This window comes from Neovison vison, chromosome 4 (genome assembly GCF_020171115.1).
Source record: "Neovison vison isolate M4711 chromosome 4, ASM_NN_V1, whole genome shotgun sequence".
NCBI lineage: Eukaryota > Metazoa > Chordata > Mammalia > Carnivora > Mustelidae > Neogale > Neogale vison.
This window is the reverse complement of record NC_058094.1, coordinates 12,713,081-12,734,142: the sequence shown is the minus strand read 5'-3', so window position 1 is coordinate 12,734,142 and position 21,062 is coordinate 12,713,081. Positions and strand designations below refer to the sequence as shown.

Here is a 21,062-nt window from a genome sequence, read left to right as displayed (position 1 = left end):
GACTCACTGGACCTCTGATTTCTAGCCAGTGGTTCAGAAGCACAGGTGACACCTGAACTTGCCATTGGCCTCTGAATTGGGTGCTGGGTAGAACTGAACCCTTCACCTGTGGAATCACTCTATCCCTGAGTAGATAGCATTGGAGTTGAGCTTAATTGTATGACACTCAGCTGGGGTCAGAGGAGAGCTTGGTTGTGTGGGGAATCTGCTCCTCAGGCAACATTGGAATTAGGTCCAGAACTCTTCCCTTCCCAGCCAAAGGGGCAATCACAAAAATCAGCCAAGTGAGAGGTGCTACCAACAGCATAGAAGGGCCCCAGAGGACAGGGAGGGAAAGAATCAAATAAGAGGGAAAACATGGAGGCTAATATTTTGTTCATTTATCTCCAGTGGAAACCCACAGCGGGCCACATCACAGCAAGACAAATTTGGCCCTGAGATACGTGTCACCAAAACAAAACAACAACAACAACAACAACAACAAAAGTCTCATCAAGATTGGACTATGGCCAATGAAGTCTGCATTTTTGGGGGTCCCCTGGGAGAGATGTGGGGACAAAATCTAATGGCAGCTTTCTGAGGAGTTAGCCAAAGGCACTGGAAATGAAACCACAGGGAGAGGAGGAAAGGAAGGCAGCACGGGTGGAGGACTTACCATGCTTCCAGCCTACACAGCACAGAAGCTAAACCCAGGAGCCTACAAACCAGAACCTCAACTGTCCACTTGTATAATCCAGCAACTGATTTAATCTTCCAGTGCATCGCAAAGTTTTTATGAGGCTTAAATGTGATGAATCTAGTAAAGTTCTTAGAACGCTACCAGCACGGAGTAGCGCCTGTGAAGTTTTATCTCTTATTATAATCGGACATTTTGCAACGTGTATGTGGTGTGGGGGCTTTGTAGCTGTCACTGTGACAGGGACACTACTGGAATTTGGAGTTCAGCTTCCAAAGATGTTTACTGTCCTGCAGTATGTGCGGCAGACCTTCCCAGAAGGGGATTTTCCCCACCCCAAATGTCAACAACACCCTTGTTGGGAAACACAGAGCTAAGTCTTATAATGTGGGTTGCATCATTTTTAATCATTACCAAATACTGTAAGGTCAGTTATTATTACCCCTAATTCACAGATGAGGTAAGTGAGATTTTCAAGAACTTGCCCAAGGTCAAGAAGCTATTAATTAGCATTGCTCATTTCAAATTCACAGATTTCTGTCTCTAAAATTAATGTCTTTTTGCTGCACTCTGCTTTCTTGATTACAGCCATCCAGATCTTAGTGCTCGAGTCCTTCTGAAAAATGGAAGATTGGGAGTGAGTCAGCTTTCCTATCATAATTTAAAAAGGAATATCCTAATTGGGTGGGAAAAAATAGCTGATTTAAGGGACGATTGTTGAAGTTCTGCAGCTTCAGCCATATGAGAAGCTGCTCATTAGTGAGGAGAGAACTTGTCTCGCTAATAATGAGTTTCTCCTGTACCAGGAGCCTCTTCTCTCAGAGCTGGTGTGCACACAGTGGAGATGCCCTTGGGCATCCACACTGGACACCAGAGAACATTAGGAGCTTCCCACATAGGTATTTTGGAAACTGAGCCAATGTTTGGAGATATCTGATAATTAAATCAAGGATCTAATGCATCAGCTTGATGAGGCTGGTGCAATTGAAGAAGTCATATCTCAGGAATTGGTATTTCTCTCAGATTTTTTTTTTTTAAAATCTGAAACATAGCCTCCAAAGTATAGTCACTGATGTCTCAGTGCCAGAAAGATCTCTCTGACGGGGTGCAATGCATTACGTAGCATCTGATTTGGTCTGTGTTTACATTCAGTTATTCACTTAACAAATACTTCCTGACTGTTTCCAAGGGCGGGACATTGTGCCAAGAACTGTGGGCACAAAGATGAGTCTAACATGAAATTGTCTTTGGGGAGTTTATGATTTCACGAGGGACACATATAAAAAATGATGGCATTCCACTTTAAGAGGATCAGTGACAGAGGACTTCCCGGGCACAGAGGGTGGCATAAATGCAGGAGAGGCTGAACCCCCAGAAGAGAGGAGGAGCAGCAGAATTCCCTCTGTCAAGCGAACATGGAGGAGGGACTTTGCAGGAAAAGAGGGGAGCAGGTGCAACAGGAAGAAACAGAAGGAAGGGCTCAGCTCCAAGTCATGTGCTGAGGTGCAAGTAAGGGTGTTGGTGGGGGGGGAGTGAGGTTTAAGGCTGGGGAGTGGGCAGATGCTTGGAGGGACTTTGCTGAAGCATTTGCCTTTTGTTTGGCAGTCAGGGGGGAATCCATGGCAGTGTGGGAACAAGATAAATAAGATAAGATTGAAATCAACTATAGCATTTGATATAGGAAAAAAAAAAAAAGTAAAGGTGCCAGAAACTGCCTTTCTTCACATGATGTCCCTATTCAATATATAATCTGTCTGTATGGCTGTTCTTTCTGGGTGTGTCTCACTTGGCTTTCTTGGCATCGCCTCTGTGGTTCCCTAATCTAAACTCCCTTTTTTTTTTTTCTAAATCTGTAACACTACAATGCCCTCACAATTACCCTCTCCTTCCCATAATCCATCCTGTACTTACAAAGCTTTCTAAGTCAGAAACCCCAGGAAATCTGAGCTAAATACAAGATATGAGCTCCGTGCGCATTTCTTGATGAAATGAAAATAAACGGCAATTAAAACTCACACAGGAACTTATCATTTGCAAATCATATTCATACCATTTACATTTTCTAACTGCCCCATGTTGTGTTTTGTTCACCAAGGACTAAACGTTGTGAGAAAGACAATGAACAGGTACGGTGAACAGACTGGAACAAAGGAAGAGTTAAAGATTCCAGAGAGCAGTACCAGGAGGTAAGAAGTTAAATGTGGGTATGGAAGGGGGTGCCTGAATTAGGGTTTACTATAGTTTTGAAATATTGTGAGATGTGAAATTGTGTCCCCTCAAACTTCATATATTGAAGTTCTAGCTCCTGGTACTTCAGAATGTGATCTCATTTGGAAATTGAGTAGTTGTAGATGTACTTAATTAAGCTGAGATCACACTGGGGTGGGGTTGGGTCCCTAATCCAGTATGACTGGTGTCCTTATACAAAGGGGAAACTTGGACATAGGGCCATGTAGAAAGGGACAATGATGGGAGGAGACACAGGGAAAAGATGGCCATCTACAAGCCAAGGAAGGAACCCTGAAACAGATCCCTCCCTCACATCCCTCAGAAGGAGCCAACCCTGCCATCTGAACTTCTGGCCTCCAGAATTATGAGACAATAAACGTCTGTTGTTTAAGCCACACAGTTCACGGTACGTTGTTATGACAGCCCTAGCAAACCTATGGGAGTATCAAGGAATTATGTTAGACTTTGGATAGTTGCTCCCTGTGGCTGCCTCTAGTGGTTAGTGGTGGTACTTCACTCTTCCTCCCTGGGATGCCTTTTTACATTTCTCCGGCACTACCCCCATTTCATTTGGGCTGTACCTTCCTCCTGGAGGTCAGCCCTCAGGGTACTGGCACAGTTTTCCAGTCCTGGACAGACAGTCCTTGGGAGTTAATAACTTCCCTCCCTCCCCCGAGTGGCCCTTGGCCAACGACTGAAGGGTGTGGGAATAGGAACAACCAGCTTTCTGGGCTCTGAATTGGAATCTATACTCTAAAGATCCCCTGCAGGATAAGGATGGGACTTCATCTGAGATCTCCTTGTTGTCCCGCTTCCCTCATTTCTTTACCAGATTCTCCAGGAAGTACTGCCTTCATAAATTACTTGCATTTGAATCCTCGTCTTGGGATCAACTTCTGGGACCCGCAGCCTACGACAATATTGACTGCCTCTCCAGCACCTAAAATGACTAGAGTTGGCAGTAGTAAGGCTGTGATTTCTCCACGAGTAAGGGAGGGAGGCTGGTAAATGCCAGCCATCATGATAGTTGAAAGGCAGCAAGGCCAGATGGTGTGTCCCTTAGATGACGGAGCTTTTGTACAAGAATGAAGAAGATAACACAGGGAAAGGCCAAAAACACCTAGGAGAATGTCAACACAACCTCTATATCCTTGGTACATGGGAAGTCATCTTTTATTAAGAATAGCATGAATAGGGGAGTCCAGCTGGCTGAGCCAATAGAGGGTGTGACTCTCGATCTCAGGGTTTTGAGTTCAAGCCCCACATTGGATGTAGAGATTACTTAAAAATAAAAGAAAAGAATAAAAGAAAAAAATAACATGAGCATAACCGTAAGCATGAGGCAACATAAGTCATGGCAGGTGGGTTTAATAGCTCACACACCGTGATCCTTAGCATGTTTTTTTCACATCTTCTCATTGTGTTCCAAAAGAGTTAAAGCAACACATGTAACTTGTAGCAAAGAAGTGACTTTTTCACCTGCAAATTTTGACTACATGTTAGTTAAATGTCTTGGAATGTAAAGTGATTTTTTTTTTCTTTCTTGAAAATGTCTAAATGCTGTGTTGATAAATGTCACAGAGAATAATGAATATGATGGAATGTGCCAAGGATAATGGGAGTTACCTGCCAGTTCACCTGAACCATGACTTGTCTACATTTAGCAAGAATAATGAATGTCATTTAATACAGCACCTTTGTAGAGAAGGGACTCAAAATTTTTCAAAGCAAATATTAAAATGCTGAATTATGCAATAAAGACATAGATTTAAGTAGATAATAATAGATCACACACTTACAAAAGCACACAACACAGCTGTGGGTACTTGTATTTAAATATGCATTACATTGTTATTGGGTAGAAGGATGAACATAGGAAGAGAGATCAATACGGAATGAGGAAAACAAAGATTATATAGAGAAATTAAATAGCAATTTTAATGAATAGAGCCAACACAGGAGATCGCAAAGGGCAAGAGAGCCACAGTCATATGGGACGCAGTGTAACCCACCATGAATGAGGTAGGTGACTTTAAATAAGTGAGGTAAACTCTTTGGGTTTTAATCTCTCTACATATGTAACATGAGTTACTATTGTCTGCTTTATGGGGTTTTCAAGGGGAAATAATAAGAGAATATATATTTCAGCAGGCACTTAATAAAAGATAGGTTTTAAAATATTATCCTTATTATCAATGAGATATAATAACCACAGCCACCTTCTACTCATTCATAAGTGACATGTCACTCTAAAATAGCTAACAATCTATCTCTTTCTATTCCAGAGAATATAGTCATAACTCATGTAGAGAGCTTGAGGGAAAAAACCCTGAATTTCTAACCTACCACCTTATTTTACACATAAGGCAATTGAGGTCCAATGAGGTGAAATGTTTCATTCACCATCACACATAATTGTAGCTTCTATTTTGTTCCTGGGACTCCGCCCCACACTTTGTGTGCATTACTGTATTTGATTCTTATGGTAAATTTATGGGGAGATTTTCTCATTTGTCCCTGAAGAAAGTGAGGCACACAGAGAGGAAATCATTTGCCTAAACTCACACAGCTGTCAGGTGGGTGTCACAGCTGGGTCTTCAACCTAGATCCTGATGACTCCTCAGCAGGTGCCTTCTGAGTCCTTATCTCCCCTCCTACCCTTGCACCCAGGTAGTTCTGCTGAATTTTCACAGGGGACAGAAAGCAGCTCAGGTCTTGATTTTGTTAGTATGCTTGCAAGTAAGTTGCTGGTTACTTCTGTCATTTCTCCTTCCCTAGAGATTTTCTGTATTTCCTAGGGGGTTAGAAGGTTGGGAAGCTGCTGTAAAAAGCACTGTCCTGTGTTTCGCTAGACATAGGAACTTTGGCCACGAGTCTTTTCTGACCACCTTCACTCTCCTTCAACTCTGGGTCACGGGCTTGAATCCAGGTTTTCTTCTGTGTATTTAGGCAAGTCTTGAAGACATTCTGAGACTCAGCTTCCACACATGAACAATGAGGTTGTAATAATATGGCTAATAATACCATGTCTATGCCCCTTTCTGAGGATCAAGTAATATATGTGAAAATGATTCAAAAACTGAGAAGTGCTATGTATTGTTCATTTTTATTTTTTTAATGTCAAACAGAAGGTGAGACTTATAATGAGTTTTCAGGTAATCCATATTTTATGAGTGAGTTGTGTTTGCTAGTCCACCAACCAAAGGACACAAATTCACCAAGAAAAAAAAAAAAAAAAAAAAAAGAATGACTCTGTTGAATTCTTAGAAGTTATTGTGGCTATGCAGTCTTTTAAATACAGGACAAAGGTAGAATATCAGTTGCTTTGAAATGGTGGCTCTTAAAATGATGGCTAAGGACACAGAACCCTCACATCAGGTCACCAATATGACTTTCTAAGCCAGCAAAATCTTTGGCAACAAGCAGCCTCTTCCAATAAATCAGCATGTCAAAGGAAACAATGGCCCTTCCAATGGAACAGAAAGGAAACTACTGAACTCCCCAAGGTGGACTTGGAACAGAAGTCTCCAAGACAACCTCGATATATCTCACTCCTTTCTCATTCACTGAGAACAAGTATGAGGGGTGATGGAATTCCTTCCACCAGTCAAGAGGCTCACCAATCCAGAACGACCCTCAAAGACCCAGATAAGAGAGTGAATTAATTGCCCATTGTGAATATCAGTCTCCTTTGGACAAGCAACCAGCAGTTACTCTGTGATGTGAGTAGTATGAAGAATTTTCCTTTGGACTAGAACCCCAGGAGCAACTTAAAAACCTAACAGATAATTTTAGATTCCTGAAAACAATCAAGGTAGGATGGTTTGCTACTGAAAAATCCAATGGAAACCAGATCAGCTGTGGGACATTTTCAATTTCAGAGATTTCAGAGATCAAAGGAATTTACACATCAGCCTGTCCAACCTTCTTGTTTCACCCAAGAGAAAATGTGGGTGAAAAAGAGGCAAGGTGACTTGTCTAAGGGCACACAACTAGTTATATGGCAGAACTGGGTAACAGCTGCACTCTTTACTCTTTTTTCATTGTTTTTTTCCATAACACAGCATGTCCTCTCTAATTATTAATTATGACCTGACATTCCATTGTCCATCATATATTTATTTGAGTGTTTGCTATGTGCTTAGCTATGTTTTCAAGACCAGTTATAGGGGAAAAAAATGAATGAAGTAAACAATAAGAGCCATTTATTAATGCGTACTATTTCATTTGATCCTCATGACAGCATGTGAGTCTATAGTAATCATCCCTCTTACAGATGAGGAAGCCAGAACTTGCATGTGGTCACACAGCTAATTATTAGCAAAGCTGTGATAGAAAATGAAGCTGACCTTATATTCTTGGTTTAACACCCTACACCGTGTTGCTTTTCCCAGTCCAGATCTTTCTCTCTTCAAGTCTTGTACCCCCTCACATACTTATTACCTAATCTTGTTATCAGGGAAGGACCATTATCTGAAAGCTTACAAATCCCTGATCTCCCGGGGGTGACATTCTAGAAAACAAAAACCAGAAACAAGTATGTGTGCAATATTTCTCAATTTGGGATAAGAACAAAGAGAAAATAAAGCCACAAAAAGGAGAGGTAGACTGGCTGGAGAGGAAGCTGTTTTAGGTGAGATGATCAGAGAAGGTCTCTCTGAGGGGGCATTCCTTGAGCAGAAGCTGAGTATGGCAAAGTCCAGGGATGGGGATTGGAAGTGGTCACCAAGGGAGATTTTTGGAAGGTGTCAGCGTAGTGCGGTGGTTAAGAGCACACGTTCTAATGTCAGTGTTTCTGGGATTAAATATCTACCAGATCATTTGTTGGCTGAGTTGGGCACGTTTACTTAAATCCTCTGGGCCTCAGTCCCTCTTCTCAAAAATGGAGCTAATAATAGTTCTCACTTTTAGGGTTATGTGAGGATTAATTGAAAACACTGTCTTGTACACAATAAAAAAGAAATATCAGCTATTTTCTTTTCTCTCTCTTTAGCTCTAAATAATAGGTTCATCATCCTTTAATTTCATATCATTGGCCTAGATTCTTTTTCCACACTTTAAAAAAAAAGAAAAGGACTCTTTTTTTTTTTTTACATTTTTATCTTTTCAATAAAATATTATGAGGAAGGCCAATAAAATAGATAAAAGGGAATCTGTTCTGGTTGACTCAACAGAGTGGCAGCCAGACACAGCCTGCTTGGCTCCACCCTTGCCCCCACGGTGGTCCTGAGGACGCCCTGGGGTTCACTGAACATAGTTAATAGTATCCCCACTTGACACAATGACTGGCATGAAATAGGGGCTGAACATGCAATTGTTAAAAGAATGTTGAAAACTGCAACATACAGCTCTTGGTCTCTCATTTTTTGGAGAAAAGAGATTACTAGGCCATACCACACATAGCCATCCTTCTGAGGTAGATGGGGAGGGTTGTTTATTTAGTGCAGGCTTAGTCATGAGTTCAGAACATTCTGTGGGTTTTACTGGAACTCGATATCATGGCTCATCCCTACTCAGATCACTTTGGCTAAGCCTGCCAGTGACCTCCCTTGGGGCAATGACTGGGATTCTCAGGCTCCAAGAAATGAGAGGGCTCTTGCTTCCTTTTCAGCCTCAGAGATGGGCCCTATGGTCTCTTCATTCCATAGATGAAAGAGCCCCACACAGCAGGCCTGGAAGGGGCTTTGGCAGGTGTGATCAGTGCCTCCTGAGGGAGACCTTCCCATGTTAGTAGAATCGAGAAAGCATGCTACTTTGGATGTATAGAAATATCTCCATCACCTAGAGGTCAAGTTATGTTTTTATTCCTTTTGTACATGTTACTTGCTGTGTGAATTTGGGTGTGGTTAGACCAAATACAGGTCTGCTGTTGAGGGTTTGTTGGCCTCTTGCCTGTTTACTTCAGTTCACCTCACCACAGCATTCACTAAACCCTATTTCCTTCATAGTTCCTGAAACTCATTGTTTTCAAGGAAAGACACTCATATTTATTGAAGACTCTACTATGTGCCAGCCAGAAGACAGAAACTTTTAACTACAGAAGCTTCTTTAATACTCTCAACAGGCTCATGAGAAAGAGATTACCTTCCTTCTTTAGAAAAAGAAAATGAGACCCAAAGACATTAAATAAGTCATTCAAGGTCACATAGTGAATGAATAAGAGAGAGTCATTTCAAACCAAAGTCAAAAGTAGACTCAAAAGTCTCTTTTCTTTCCACTGTGCTGTGCTCTAATGAGAAAACCCATCTAATTAAAAAAAAGTCTGGTGCACAGTTCGGTCCTCTGTGAAATAGTCACATTTTTAAGACCTGAGGTTTAGGGGGACCTGGGTGGGTCAGTGGGTTAAAGCCTCTGCCTTCGGGTCAGGTCATGACCCACAGGGTCCTGGGATAGAGCCCTGAATTGGGCTCTCTGCTCAGCAGGGAGCCTGCTTCCTCCTCTCTCTCTGCCTGCCTCTCTGCCTACTTGTGATCTCTGTCTGTCAAATAAATAAATAAAATCTTAAAAAAAAAAAAAAAAGACCTGAGGTTTACATATCCAAATGAATTTTTGGATAGAATAATTTCAGGGACAGTGTGCATGTGTTTACATGGGTGTGTGTGGCGGGGGCAGAGAACAAGGCAAACAAAATACGTAGGAAATTAAGGGTAAGATACTCAGACAAGTGCACTCCTCTTGTTGGTCCTCATTTTCCACAACTGTAACGTTTTCAGTGTTCCTTCTAGCTCTCCACATTGAGTCTCCCTTGTGTGAAGGGAAGCGCTGTTTTCTTCTTTCTGTCATTCACTTATGTTTAAAGATCTTTATTTCTCTAGAAGCCAAACCAAGTCTTACAGAAAAATCAGGTGGAACACTTGTAATATAAACCTTATAATGTAGCTTCTAGGTGTACACACTATTAGGAAAGCTGGTGGACCTGAAAGGAAGTTACTTTGTGGTGAGAAGAATTCCCTGGATGAATTTCTTCAGTGGTGGTGGGAGCTAGGATGACTCTATACCTTGGGTTATTAGCCCCTCCTGCCCTAGTGACCTAGGCACAAATGAGGGATGAGAGGTTGCCTGTGTGGATAAGAAACAACAATATGAGTGAATGAGACAAATTCACTGTGCCTCAGGAATGACATTTTGAAAGATGCTGTGGCCAGAGCCTCCTCTAGCTGAGGAGAAATTAGGCATCAAGTGCCGAGCATGGTGGAGGTTTCCAGAAAGCAGTGTTAAAAGTGTTTAACAGAGATTAAAAGTGTTTGGCAGAGATTAATGGTGAGTTAGTAAATGGAATGAGAAGGTGGTCCAAACAAATGCAAAGAGCAAAATCCAAGAAACCAGGTCTGATATTGGACCAAGGGATCTTCTTTATGAAGACTAAACAGAAGTCTGCCTGTCATGGATAGTGTGGGAAACCATGGTTTACGGTTCATACTGGGGCCAAATTAGGCCAATACATACTTATTTCTTACTTAGTGGTTTGGCAAATCTTTTTTGTAGAAACAATATTTACAGGTGGAAGAAATTGTAGAAACTACCTCTTCTAACTCATTTTATGATACAGGAACTACTTCAAAACCAACATTCTTCAAAACTTCTAAAAATGGTGAATATTTCCAGTATTCTTTAGGCTTTCCTAATCCTTTGATGTCTGCAGGATTAAAACCACAGGATGTAGGGAAAGTCAGATGGACTTGGGATGCCAGTCATGACCCTTAGTAGTTGGATGGCCTTGGGCAAAAACTAATTTTTATGAGCCTTAGTTCCTTTAAAAGAAATTGCAATTCTTTTACTTTAGAGGGCATGTGGTGAGGATTAAATAAAATGTTTGTGAACTGTTTGGCACATGACTGGCACAAAACGGTGCCCAATAAATGTTAACATCTAATACTACATTTATAATGTAAATACATCTCCTTTTGATTCTGTAAGTATCCTACAAGGCCATTATTACTAGTCCATTTTATATGTGAACAGATTGAGTCAAAGAGAATTTGAAAGAAGTTGATCATGGTAATAGCACGAGTAAGTAGAAAAGTTGGGAAATAAACCTGGGTTTCTGAAGTTGCATCTGTGTTTTCAATTAAGTCATAGTGCCTTCCACGTTAAGCGCAATTCTGCTTTCCACCAACTGGGAAGCAATATAATACAGTCCTTAAGGACATGAGATAACACAGTCCTTGCAGTACTGTGGAAATTAAGTGAGATAATAAAAACAAAATGCCTTGCACACCAGGCATATGCTGTTCACATGTACTACATTTCTGCATGTATTTCCATGAACCACCTGAACAGGGCCTGGCACCTAGCAGGTGGTCAGCAAGTGGGGCTTATTAACCAGTGGCATATACTTTGAGTTCGGGGAGCATCCCAAATAGAGTCTACTTCACTCATGAACTGCGCATACATATATGAGAGGGCATTTATCATGTCTCTTTCCCATCTCTTGTTAAAGTGAGGTGATGCTAGTTCCCTCACCTTTTTCCAGCTGCTTCTCATGTCTTCACAGCTAGGGTCACTATGGGAGAAAACCAAAGAAGAAAGTCACAGCCTTGTTCTGAGCCCTGGCTCTCCCACCCCCTTGGTCACCTAGCTTCATTTCCGTTTCCCAAACAAAACCATTTTGTGAGGCACTGCTCTGATTTCCCCTTCTGAAGAAAAGACAACTTTAAAGCAGACTTGAAGAATTTAACCTGCGTGAGGCCTACAGAGTGGAAACATTTGATGAGCCAGTAACACTTTGAGTGCAGCCTGAGCACCACAATTCTGCAATGGGAAGTGGTTTTTTAGGTCCCTTTAGAAGACCTGCCTCATTCACCTTCTGTCTTAATAAGGTATTAACCTGTGTTTAGTCCTCAACTTTTGTTGTATATCCTGAGACCTGTTACCCCAAATCACTCTTTTTCTTCCAAGTTTAAAAAAATATGACATTGTGAAATCAGTCAAGCAGAGAGAGTCAAGTATCATATGCTTTCACTTACTTGTGGAGCATAAGGAATAACATGGAGGACACAGGGAGAAGGAGATTAGAAGTGAGTTGGGGGAAATTGGAGGGGGAGATGAACCATGAGAGACTGTGGGATCTGAGAAAGAAACTGAGGGTTTTGGAGGAGAGGAAGGTGAGGGATGGGTGAGACTGGTGGTAGGTATTATGGAGGGCATGTATTGCATGGAGCCCTGGGTGTGGGGTATAAACAATGAATTTTGGAACACTGAAAAGAAATGAAATAAAATAAAATGCAAAAAAACCCATAAAACCCCAAGTTAAAATCCCCCCCCCACAACAAATGACATTCTAATCATATAAAAGTGGCATAGCAAATTACCTGCGAGTAGCAAAATTCCCAAAGGAAGTAGTAAGCTATTACCCTTGCAATTCTAGTAAACTAAGAGGAGGGTCAGAGAGCTTTATTCCATAAAGGTGTGGAGGGATGTTAGGAAATGTCTGAATCCTAAGGCCAGGCAACTCTACTTGGAAGTCCTCTAAGGCCTGGATCCCAGAGGAGACCCACATACCTTCTGTCATAGAATGAAATCCCATTGCTTCCATATTGAGAGAACTCTGCTCTCCAGAATCTGGGATAGAGAGCCCTTAAAATGTGGATAGCTAAGTTCCTTTCATTTATCCAAATGCTCATTTGGCAAATTTCCTTATACTAATCAGCATTTATTGAGGTTATTTTTCTTCTGCTTTTGTTTGTTGTTTTGTTTTTGTTACACATTGTGCTTTTTTTTTTCTTCTATGAATTATTTTAGTTCATCTGCATTACGCTTGTAAAGATAGGTACTGGTATCACCATTTTAAATGAGAAAACTGGAGCTTAGAATATTTATTACTCACTAGTACTCCTACTGGCAATTGTTCAAACTTTCCAATATTCATTCATGCTCATTACCAATTTAATAAAAAATCTAAAATCTAAGGCCATCAGGAACTCAGTCTCCTGGGTGATTTAGCTAGTTTGGTAGCTACATAGGGAGGTATACTTTGAAATTTAACTTTTAATAACCTAAAAGACAAAGTTAAGCAGTACAGCCTCACACCAAATACATATAAACATGGCTAAGATAAGCATTCCATAAAGGTATATAGGCAAAAGCTCAAAGGAAAGATGAATCTATAAATACCACCAATTAAGAAGAAATTCAAACTGGTCATGGTGGGAAATCCGTGAGCTGACATTGTGGCAACTTGTAAGTCAATACTAGATGCAGAATAGGCTCTTATGTTTGGTCACTGGGATTCAAATTCCCTGCATATGACTAGAAAGGTTGAAGCATGAGCCTGAGGACAGTACAGAGTGAAACTTTTATCTTGCAGATGTAAGGTCCTGTAAGGGGTTCCACTTACATTTACAAGGCCCCAAGTGAATAAAAAAATGTCTTCTATGAGAAATCAAAACTTAAGGCTCTACCACTTGAGGTATGGGTTCTGAATTTATAATTCCCAAGCAGAGTTGCTGGTACAAAAATTAGTTATAGATCCATGAACAAACTGGGTGTCACTATAAAAAGTATAAAACATTCCCAACTTAGCCTGCATGAGTCCAACAGAGAGGGAAACAATCTCAATGAAGATGAGCTCACAATCATCAATAAACAACCATTTGAGGAAAGATACACCATGAGGTAAGCCAGCAAACTCAGCCACTAGAGTGATACACCAATAATTCAATATAATAGAATAATCTGAAAGGATCTATAAAATAAAAATTTGAATAAAAAAAAATAAAAGGATCTATAAAATAAAATAAAAATAAGGAGAAGTGATAAGAAAGTATAACCAATATGAAAGAAGAGCATACCATGACAAAAGTAACAGGTGCATTTTATAAAATGCACACTCAAACTTGCACACAGATTTTAATATGTAGCTGTGAGGGAAAACTACTAAAGGAAAGGTGTCATAGAAAATTAAATAAAGAAGAAAAAAGAATTAGTGAATATAAATCTGAAGAAATTGCATGACATGTAGTTCAGCAAAAATAAAGATATAGAAAGCAGGAAAGAAAGATGAAAAGATATGGAAGGTAGCATAAGTTTTCCCCAACATGTATCTAGCAGGTTATCCAAAAAAAGAGAAAATAGAGGGGGATAAGTGATATTTTAAAAGATCATGCCTTAGAAGTATCCCAACTAAAAGAAGCACATGTGTCTTCAGAATAAAGAAGTGCACTGAATTCCGACAGCGATAAAAACCACAAACTTCAATTAGAAACGTAATGGAGAAATACAAACACTGAACACAGATAATTTTAAAAGGGAGCAGAGAGAAAATACAGGTACATATGAAGATACATCATGTAGACAACCTGTAGTAATATTTGCAAAGTGCAGCAGAGCTAAGTTAGAGAAATACCAAGAGCAATAAGAAACAGAGAATCATGTAGATGCATCTAAACCTGACTTGACTACAGAGGACAACAAGGTTGCAGGCAGGATGGAATTAAAATACTAGTTATCAGTACCTTGGTAGATAAGAAGGGGTGATGGGAGTTTAAGTGTGCTAAAATGCTTCTATTTGGGGAGAGATAGGCTAATGTACTGTAAACATTGACCTTGCTAAATCAGTGTCCAGTGGGATGATATTAAGGATAGTCTCTAAAGAATAGCATAGAAGTAAGAATTTTTAAATCAGTGGAGCATGAAGAGAATTGTGTCAATCTGAATGAAAGAAGGTGGGGAAGGCAGGGGAGAAGAAAAGAAAGAAAGGAAGTTAGAAAGCACAAAATAATACCAATGGGTAGAACACAGAGGCCAGGATTAAACTTAGTTACACATGGAGACTATATGAAACATCACCAGGAATGAATGGACCAGCCTGTAAGTAGTACTAGAAAAGCTGACCATCCAAATTGCATTAAGTAAGTAAAAAAATAGAGTCCTTACCTCATAACATCCACAAAAACAAATTCCAGGTGAATTAAGGACACAAAAGTGAACAACAAAACTTTAAAACTTGTAAAAGAAAATATATATTATGTTTAGTTTTCGAAAGGGAGGTTTTTTATTTTTGTTTTTGTTTTGTTTGCTCATTTGTTTGTTTTTTAATAAGGCACACAAAGACCAAACCTAAAGAAAAAGATTGATTAGTTCTGGATACCTTAAATTTCAAGGCACTTGCCCAACAAGGTGACCAACAACAAAATGAAAAGACACAGACTGGTACAAATTATTGACAAAATATGTCCTTGAGGAAAAAAAAATTGGTATAAAAAAGAAATATAGGAGAGGGAAAAGAACCTAGCTATAGAATAGGGAGATTACTTAAGCTGATATTTTATGAAAAAGGAGACAAAAAGGGGCCATCAACAATAAAATTCCATTTCACAACTTTTTGTATTAGTACAAATACTTAAAAAAAAATACCATGTGTTGGGGTGGATGTGGAGAATGGCGACTCTCATTTGTTGTCGGCAGGAATTTAGGCTGGAGTCTGGTTTGCACAGCAATTTGGCAATAGCCATATATCTGAAGAGAGCATACCAGGATTTTATGTGACTCCTCCCTCAGGCAGATCAGGAAAATTGATCTCACCCCTGGGTGTTAGGGTGGCTCAATACAAAATTCTGCGTGTTAGAAAGAGATGGGTGGAAATTCTTCTATCTGTCCATGGAACTGTTATAAGACTTAGGGAGGTCCAATTAGGCAAGGGGAGTCAGGCCTTTTATTCAATGCATTCCTCCTTGCTTTTTGGGCAGGCATCCCCACCAGCCAATGCCAGTCACCTGGGGACCACGAGAGGAGGAACTGGCCAATGATGGGGCCAATGTCAGCAGCTGGAGCCGAGAAATGGAGAGAAAACAATTCTTGGTTTTATTTTGAGTCACCACATAAAGCTTCTCCTAAAATTAGTTATCTCTGGACTTTTCAGTCATATGCACCAAAAAACTGGCCTATGCTATTGAAGTCATTTTGAGTTTTTCCCCTCTTGTAACTACTACCACAAGCACCCTGAAATGAGTAGGACCTAACTAGATTCAAGGAAAAAAGATGAACCCAAACAAGTGGGATCAAATGGATATTATGTTAAACATATATTTTGCTTTGCTTTGAGCATGTTCTCTCATACCACCCTGTACTCCCCAAGATTATCCTTTTTACGCTTAATTTTTACTCTTATTTCCTCCATAAAGTGTAGGTGCCATATCTTTCTCACTCACCACTATATACACAGAGCCCAGTTAAGTACCAGGCACACAGCAGGTGCTTAATAAATACTCATTGAATCAACGTTGAATGAAAAACATAACGTGAAGTTGGTAGGCAAGATCAAAACCAACAGTTGGCAAAATCCATACAGAGCAGCATTGACTGGATATCCTGCTGAGCTCATGGGCTGAAAGGCAGATTCTGAGAAATAGCTCTTGCTATGCTGAAAGGAACCATAGGAAAACTGAGCTTGCAAATTCATTCACACATTTTTTTATTCAGAAGGAAATGGGGATTGGGACTTACATATGTATGACTTACTCTGTGCCACAAAGTCTGCTGAAGACAACTTGTACCTTGTTTAATTCTCATGGCATCCCTCCAGGGGGAACATGTGATAGAACCTAGAACCTAGTAAGCACTCAAGTTATTGAATGGTAGTAGTTAGATAAATGAATAAATCCAAATCGTGTGTGTGTGTGTGTGTGTGTGTGTTTTGCTTTTTGTTCCGTTTTGTTTTCTTTTGTTCTGTTTTGTTTTTACTTCTCATGTTACTTACCATGAAGATCATTTGGGTGTCCCTCAGGAGCCAGCAAAGTGGAAAACAATTGCTAAAGGAATGAGCAAAATCCTGGCAGATGGCCCTCCATGGGTCTGGAACACCTTTACTGGAGCTTGACGGGCACGATGCTTCAAAAGTCCCACCTGATTCTCCTAACAAAGTTTACATCATGGAGACAATGAGGAATCCAGCTGGTGTGTGACTTCTGCTTTTTCAATAGAGAGAGTAAAGATGATATTGACAGACAAGGTGAGGACAGATATTGGAGCCAGTTAAAATATAAAATATTTAGCTAATAGCGGTTAATAAAATTAATTTGAAAGGGGTTGACCAGTTATAGCCTAGGAAGAAGGCTTTTTCCATGATCAGATACTTAAGAATCTGTCCCAGAGATTGTCAACAGGAAGGAGGAAGGGCAATTGCAGCCTGACGAGACTATGGAAGGAATGTACTAAAGTGAGTGGACTGCCGCAAGCAGTAGAGCTTAATGGGTAAGATTGCGGATGGTAGAATTAAACATCCAGGTTATTACCCTCTCTCCTCCACTTAACCTTTAAATTTAAATGACCAATCTATAAATGAAAATAATAATGAGATTTGTCTTATAGGGACAGAGAGTCAAAAGCATTGCAAATGCTTGATAAATATTACCTGATGTTATTGTTTAGGAGATCTAAGAAAGAAGATATGTCAACACAGGTGGCACGGTCTGAGGATACATAAGGAAAGAATGACATAATACAGAAAGAACTGGGGAGATACTAGGATTGGGTGGAAAAGGATCTTCTGGATGTGTGGATTTAAATTTAGCATATATTGACAGTTGCTCTGTGCTTAGCTCTGTACCAGTCTCGGTGATGCTCAGAGAGAACAGAGAGGACGTAGCTTGCAGAGACGGGTGCCCATGAGGACAAACAGAGTCAGAGTCAGACTTCAGAGTCAGACTGTCTAGTTTTGAATTTCTGTTGTGTCATTTAACAGCATCTTATTTTTCTTTCCACCATCATTGAAAAAAAGGGAATGAAACCACCTCTGGGCTCTTGAGAAACTTCAAGATAACTTAAACGAAGTGCTTACAATACTGTCTGGCAAATACTAAGAAACTTGCAGGGGTAATAATAAAAGTATGAATATAAGTAACAATAGTCATAGTAATAGCATCAACATCTGACTATCTGACTTACTACCTTAAGGTCAGGTGAGAGGCTCAGAGCAACAGGATACATTTTGCAGAAGGTAACACAGAGGTCAGAATGGAGTCATTGCTATAAACCATCTTTTCCATGGGAAGAGAATTGGCATGGAGACTGGGATTCGGGAAAAGGAGAAAAAAAAGCTTGTGCTGAGAGAAAATGGACCTACAGAAAGAAGAGAGGAAAATAATGCAGGAAAAAACAAGTGTCTAAGAACTGAGAAAAAATGTTTCTACAAAAGGGAACCTGTAGAATCTAACATCAATGGAAGGTCAAAGAACTTGAGACGTGAGACAAAATCGGGGACAAGTTTTAGGGGAGTTTGGGAGCCATGATAAGGGGGAGGGATTGGACTATCAGGGTTAGAGCAGGAAACACTGATTGGAAAGCTGAATGAGTTTAGCTTGCAAAGTGTCACACAAGTAGAAGCATCATCAGGACAAGAGGTGCCATAACTCCCCCATGCATTCAGACCTAGCTGGCATGGCACGTCAGCTGGGCCGTCTACTCAATGACCATGGGAGAGGGCTCCCTTCCCTTCCTTGGCACTGCATTGGCCTCCCAACCTCCCTTGCAGTTAGGTGTGGCCAGATGGCAGAACCGTAGCCAAAGAATGGGAGCTGAGGCCTATGCACCACTCAGGCCTGGCCCACAAGAACTTTCCCTAGACAATCCTCCTGTTCTTTCTCTGTCACCAGCTGAATGGGAGAACTCCAAGGACGCAGAAGGGGGTAGATTCATGGGCAGAAGTTGCCTTGGTTTTTGAATACCTGCATGGGGTTTGCCCTGTCCCCTCCCCACAGTGTCACCAGACCATGACATGAGTGAGAAATAAAATATTATTGTATTAGGCCGCTGATATTTAAAGTCCTTTGTCACAGTGGTTAATCTACTCTGAGTAATGCAGTTAATAACCACTCTGAACCTCCGTTTCTTCATTTGTAAAATAGGGCAAGTAATGGCTACTTACCCGACAGTCTTTCTCTTTTTCCTTGCTAATGGGACCCTAATCATGATAGGCTAATTGGAAATCTTTTGCTTTAAGAGAGTCTGGGTCCCTCCTCAGCTCTAGCCAGGGAATGGTGTGTATGTGTGCCCACACACATGCTCATACACAACACATGTGCACTGGACAACTCGAAGCCAGTGGGGGCAACCCTGCCACCCCCCTTGCCTGTGAATGACTCAGTAATGGGTATAGATCAAAAAGACATGGAGAGAAGTCCTCTGAGGAGTTTCTGGGAAATTTCCTTCATTCTTTTTTCTCTGTGTGTGAAATTTTCCTCATTCTGAAAAAAGGGCTCAGAGAGTGACGATTATTCTCCTTTTCTAATTGTGCACGTTATCATGTGAGGATTTGATGCCAGGAACTGTAACAGCCACCTTGTGCTCATTAAGAGAAAAATCTGAAAGCAAAAGCTGACAGGCTCAAGATGGCAGAATCCCAAGATTGTGGGGCCAATTCTGAAAGTGTCCTCCTACCAGAAACGTTTTAGGTGAGATAATGATATTTTCCCTTATTTATGCCATTCCTAGTTGGTTCCTTCATTACCTATGTCAAAAACATACCAACCAGTATTTTGGGTAGGACTGAAGCAGTGACGATGTAAGAATTGCAAGCCATGTTGTAGGTGAACAAGAATGTTATCATAATAACCACCATGATCGTCGCCATGGAAACATGGATCTCCTGACCTCAGCCCAATACCTGAGACATCATTGCTTCCCAGATTTCAACAACAAAAATATAAAATCTTTCAGACTGTGACAGAGTGTGCTCCAAGGGTGAGATAATGACTAGAGAAAGAGAGCCCGAGCCTTGCCTCTCTTGGAAACTGAGGCTGTGGAAGAGATTTAGTGATTGGTGGCCCTGGAATGTGTCTTTTAGATAATGAGACCTTTGAAGGGTACAGTGAAACCTTTGGATAACAGGTGTCCTATACAAATAATGGTATTACTAGCTGGATAATATTTAACAAACACTCCCTCCTTATCACAAGTAATCCAGGGCAATAGGATAGAATATTACAGTCCATAACTTGCAGCAGGTGGGGAGAGTGCGGAATCCTTATGTTATTCCTAGTAATTGATAATAGGGAGAGATGCAAGCCTCTCGCCTTTTGCTTCCCATCTTCATTCAGGTTGTTCTGAAAGACGAATGTTGCCTTAAGAAAGATAATGACTATATAAAGACTGTTTTCATCCTCCCAGAACCCAATAAAGGGAATCAAATCGGACATGCCCGATGAGGAACTAGATGAGTTCCTCATCTAGATGAGGTATTTTCCTGCTATTGAGTGACAATAAGAATGATACGAATAACAATACTAGTATCTCATGGAGGATGAGAAAAGGAGAATGGGAACTTTTTGGGGGGTCCATTAGCTCTTTATCTGTGTCTTCAGTATATAATCTCCTTAAATACAATGCTCCGTGGGAGCAGCCTCCATGATCCACACTTCAGAGATGAGGAACTGACTTTGAGATCACAAAGTCCAGATGAGGGGTGCCTGGGTGGCTCCATCTTTAAGCTGCCTTCCGATCTGGTCATGATCCCTGGATCATGGGATTGAGCCCCAGGGCTTCCTGCTCCGCGGGAAGCCTGATTCTCCCTTTCCCATTCCCCCTGCTTGTGTTCCCTCTCTCGCCGTGTCTCTCTCTGCCAAATAAATAAATAAAATCTTAAAAAAAAATACAGATGAAGGAATTAAAATCAGGTCCCCAAGTTCCAATACCATGTAGCCTGTGCCTAATAAACCACATTGCCCTTTATTTCTTTCTCTCTGTGGCAAGACTCTGAGTGGCCAGAACCCAGGACTCAGAAATGACAAACTTCCTCCCTTCTGAGGAGATACTATCTGAGGGGCGGGAAGGTACATCCAGGAGGAGCTAGGTTTGTAGGGTCAGAGAGGACCTGAGTCCAGGTTCTGACTAAGTACTATAAAAGCTTTATAATCTGGGGAAAGTGGTTCTCTCAGTGTCTGCTTCTTTAGTTTTAAAAGCAAAGAGACTCTCCTAGATTATGTCTCAGATTCATGTTATAGTGTCATAATTGCTTCTTCTGTTTTGTTCATACCAGCTGACCCTGTTTAAAAGAAGAAGAAGAAGAGGAAGAGGAGGAAGGAAAAGAGAGAAACTAACAGGGAGAAACACTCCTGGTCACCTGGGCTACTTATGTCTGTCCAATGTATGAGTTTTCCTAATCTGCATAAACACATAGATACTTACTTTCCATACATATTATATGCCACAAGCTCTCATTGTA

General features: G+C 40.7%; 1 long non-coding RNA gene across 1 annotated transcript; it reads left to right on the top strand.

The window, feature by feature from the left end:
• The first annotated feature begins 2,067 nt into the window (after positions 1-2,067).
• Positions 2,068-15,736, top strand: LOC122905513. Its single transcript, XR_006384340.1, has 3 exons — positions 2,068-2,179; positions 2,772-2,862; positions 15,592-15,736. It is a non-coding gene; the product is annotated as an uncharacterized LOC122905513 (long non-coding RNA).
• The last annotated feature ends 5,326 nt before the right edge of the window (positions 15,737-21,062 follow it).